We start from the raw sequence: 4,939 nt of genomic DNA on the forward strand, positions 1-4,939 counted from the left end.
TGATGATATCATGGAGCTACAGTTCTAGCCCTGAACCGACTACTCCTGGATTTCCACCCCAATTCAGTTATTCAGGTCACTGTTTACATGTGGCTGGATGTAATGGCTCACAAACAGTGCTACAGTGGCTGGTGCGTGGCAAGTGACTCAAGGCTGACAAAGCAAGTAGGAGCACGGTCAACAAGAGACCTTAAAACATGTTAGAGTTTAGACTTTATCCTTGGAGCCTGTGGGGTAGCGGTAAAAGATGTTAGATAAGGAAGCCAGCAGCTAAATTTGCATAACAGAAAGGCCCCTTGGCAGCAGTGTAGAGAATGTACAGGAGGGGGCAGGAAAGGAGGCAGGGAAAGCGCTGAAACTGGGCAGCCATCCAGATGTGAGACAGTCACAGCATAAACTGGAGTAACCACTTCAGGGATGGAGAGAAGTGAACAGTTCTGAGAGATACCGAAGTGGTAAAGTGGTAGGAAGAGCTTCACGAATGGCTGGATATAAAGAAAGTCGATGAGTGAAAGGTGATGGCAGTTTTGTGGCTCAGTCAGCTGGGAGGACGGTGTGTTATTCCGTGAGGAAGAGAGATGGACGTGGGAACAGGTGAGCTTTGAGGGAGGAATCAGGAGCTCGATTTTGAGCATTCTGACTTTGTGATGCCTGCGGGATTTCCAGGAGGTTCTGAGAGTTAAGGTATAAGAAACACAGGTCTGGAACTGAGTGTATCTCTCCACCGAGAAGATGTAGATTTCAGAGTCCGTCGTCATTTAGATGTTATTTGGAATCGTAAGAGGAAATGCAGAAGCCCATGGAGGTGTGTCAAGGACAGAGGCTGGGGAATAATGACATTTAAGAGGTAGGCGGTAGGGAAAATAAAGCTTTCCAAGGAGCCTGAGCAGAAGAGACCAAAGAAGAAGGGGAGGAAGGAGAGACTCGGGTTTCAGAGAAATTCAGGGAAAAGTGGTGTCAACCGTCTCAAAGCTGCTAAGTGATCAAGGAAGATAAAACCCAAGAACTAATTGTTAAATCCAGCTCTAACAGTCCTTGCTTACTTCTGGGAGCAGTACAGAGGGGTCTCGGGGGCTGAAGAGGGGCTGCATGGTGAGATACTAGAGCTAGTCCAGGAAACTTCTGAAAGAAGCGTGGCTGTAAGGGCAATGAAAAGCTTGGTGCCAACAGGAAGACATACTTCTGGTTGAAGAAAGATGTTTTTGAGGATGTGAGAGCCTTGAGCATGTTTACGTGCCGAGGGGAAATAGCCAGTATAGAGTCTGTGAACACATGAGACAGTGAAATAAGTGATCATGGGGACCAATGAAAAAACAGGAGAAGATGGAATCCAGAGCACGGGCAAGATTAGCCTTGGGTAGGAGGGTCTCCAGTTCCAACACTAGAGCAAAAGAGAATGGTGGCCAGAGTATGAGGTACCATGATCTGCCCTGGGCAGGATGAGATGGACATTCAAGGCAAATAGATAAAAATAACCACCGTAGAGAGAGGGGTGTTTTGAGAAAAGAAAAACTTAAACAGGAGGGGAGTGATGTTGAAAGCCCATTTGTTTTATAACCACGAAATTTGTGAAAGTGCCAAATTTTATGGGTTGAGTAATTACATATTCCCAGAAGCATGCCAGGCATATGAGGAAGGCAGAGAGTCATATTGACTCTTTTGCCATATTTTCAGCTTCCCTTATTTCTCTCTTTTTATAATTACATACCAAAAATATTTTTTTATAAAATGTCATGTACTGGCATTGAAGTTTTACGATGCTGAAAATAATACATAAGTAAACATGTATACAAAAGAATTGTGCATTAGGGGAAAGCACAGTTGGGAAGGAATAACTAATTAGAATCCATTTTTTCCATCCTCTCCAGCTATCGTAGAAATTATGTTTTCAGTGCAGAGGAAGGCATGGTCCACAAATCAGCTAAGTAATCTGAAAAGCAGTGTTTTTTCATATCCCGTTGAATATTTTAGGCTGTTTAGGGCATTCGGCGCTTTTAGCTGATGTTCCCCTCCCACCTTTTGAGAGCCCATCTCCTACAAAGAAGCTGGAGGCCGGTGCTCTCATCGTTCATTCCCGTTAGCTGGGGGCAGGCACAGGACCTAAACAACCATACCAGGCTTGAATTGGGAGCTGGTGGCATCAGTGCTGTGGTATCCACTTGAGTGAGAGCATTGGTGGGTACACTCAGTTTACAGAGGTGCCTGTGGCCAAGGTTCTAGCAGTGTTGTCCAGGGCTCACCCTCAGCAGTGTGGACAGTGTGGGCAGTGTGGTCTGCGGTAGCCTCACCCGGCAACTGCTGCAGTGGTATCTTTGCTGGTGCTGTTAGCAAATGGTGGGAGTCAAGTGTGGTTCTTGGCTGTGCAGCCTCTAAGCCAGGCTCTCAGGCCCTCCTGCAGATTCAGAGAGCTACCTAACATCTTTATACATTGCCTTTCTGCTTAACTAATTAAAAGTGATTTCATTTGTTGGTAGCTAAGAACACTGACTGCTATACACAGACTAAGGTGTTGGAGTTCAGGGTTTCTTGCAAAACAAAAAATGATCTTCCCATGTTGTCACCTCTAATTCCGGCCTCAGTGAAGGCTGAAATTCCAGAAGATTAGTGGGTGATGCAGAAAGTTCCATGATCTCAGAAGAGTCCCCAAAGTTACTTTAGTGGATAATTTTGGATAGCTCAAAAATCTAAGAAAGAGCCAACAGTTTGTGCCTTCCATGTGTGAAGTGATTTGTTGTCAGAGCTCCTCAGGATGGAAAAAGAGAAGTCTGGCTTCCCGATCTTTTTTAAGTCACTTTAAGTTATAGGCAAAGAAGATGCAGAGGGGAAAACAAAGCAAACTTAAATTTCAGTGTCGTATGTATTTGATTAAATATTTTATAGTGTGCTTAAGGCTAAAATCATGAAGTAATACATGGGGAGATATAAGAATGGTTAAAGAGCATATTGTATCTCTTTTGCATTTTTTTTTTATAAATACATATCATCACGCAGTTTTAATTCCCTAGGGCCTAGTACAGTGCTGGCAAGAAGGCAGTCTTTAAATATTGTACATATGTACCGATATTCTCTGTCTTTGCATAAATTCATGTTTAATTTCCAAGACATAAATATCGGTCTGCAAAAGGAATCCATATACATAACATTGTTTGTGTTTATGCCAAAGTTTTCCCAGTCACATGAGTGTTCGGCTTGGTAAGGAGTCCACATGTTCAGCCTGGATTAGAATGTATACAAACAAAGCTGCCAAAAAAATGTGATTTGTGTCTCCATCCACTGGCACGATGGATTGCCAAATACCTTTGCTAGATCTTTGTTTTGTCCTCTTCTTTGAAGCTGTAGCAGGGCTATTTTTATACTTTATGTGGAATGGATTATCTGTGAGATGAAAACACATAGTGGACACAATACTGAACTGAACCCCTCAAAGGCATTCTGTTGTTTTGTGGATTCTTACATATGTAACTGGAGATAGCTAGTACATGCTAATTATTTGCTTGTCAGCCAATTACTCTTCAGATGACCAGATATTTTGATATAAAAACTCAAGGAGATCTATTAAAGCCTGATGGTATTTTCCCTTTTTAGTAAAACAACTATAATGAATTCAGTCAAAATGTTAGGTCTTCTGAACATGAATAATAGCCTACATGCATATCCTGAAGAACTGGAATATTGTAAATAATTGGTTTTTTTACTCTTATAAATGTGCTAGATTTAAATACCCTTGTAATGGGCAAGTGTACAAGTCTTTTCTGAAGAAACATGATTTATTTGCACTGATTAGTTTTTAAGAGATTGCTGTTGTCTCCCCTTTTTTTCCACAGTTGTACAACCATCATCAAAATCAATTTTAGGACACTTTCATCACCCTAAAAAAGAAATCCCATGACCATTAGTAGTCAGTTATCATTTTCCCCCAACCTTCCCCCTTCCTAGCTCTAGGCAGCCACCAATACACTTCATGTTCCTATGGGTTTGCCTACACTGGACATTTCATATATACGGAATCATACATCCTTTGGTCCTTTGTGACTCACTTCTTTCACTTGGCATCATGTTTTCAAGGTTCATCCATGTTACATCAATAGCATACATCAGTATTCATTTATTCTTACTGCCTAATAATATTCCTTTGTATGGATACACCACATTTTGTTTATCCATTCGTCAGTTGATGGCCATTTGGCTTGTTTCCGCTTTTTAGCTATCATGGGTAATGCTGCTGTGAACATTAATATACGAGTTTTTGTGTGAACATATGTTTCCATTTCTCTTGGGTTGATACCTAGGAATAGAATTGCTGGCTTACATGATAATTCTGTGTTTAACCTTTTGAGGAACTGCCAGACAGTTTGCCAAAAGCAGCTGCACCATTTTGTATTCCCATCAGCACTTGTATATCATTTTTTAATATCAAAATACTTTTGTATTCTGGGAATTTATTAAAACTTTTAACTTTTATATTCAATAATATAATACTCCTTAATATTTGAGTAAATTTTAAACAAATGGAATTTTTAAATTGTTCAGAAATTATCATTTCAGATTCAAAATATTAAAAGGAAATTGATTTTTTTAAATTTATTTATTTTTGCGGTACACGGGCCTCTCACTGCTGTGGCCTCCCCCGTTGTGGAGCACAGGCTCTGGACGCACAGGCTCAGCAACCATGGCTCACAGGCCCAGCCGCTCCATGGGACGTGGGATCCTCCCGGACCGGGGCACGAACCCGCGTCCCCTGCATCGGCAGTGGGACTCTCAACCACTGCGCCACCAGGGAAACCCAGGAAATTGATTTTTAGAAGCCAGATTTTAATATCCATTTCTTCAAAGAAGAGAAAATATATTTTTTGCTTTATTACATATAATTATATTTTGTAAGTTTACAAGATGTATATGAACTTCACAAGATCCAATTACAGTCTACCTTTCATTCCTG

This window comes from Lipotes vexillifer, unplaced genomic scaffold, assembly GCF_000442215.2.
Source record: "Lipotes vexillifer unplaced genomic scaffold, Lipotes_vexillifer_v1.1 scaffold1198, whole genome shotgun sequence".
Taxonomy (NCBI): Eukaryota; Metazoa; Chordata; class Mammalia; order Artiodactyla; family Lipotidae; genus Lipotes; species Lipotes vexillifer.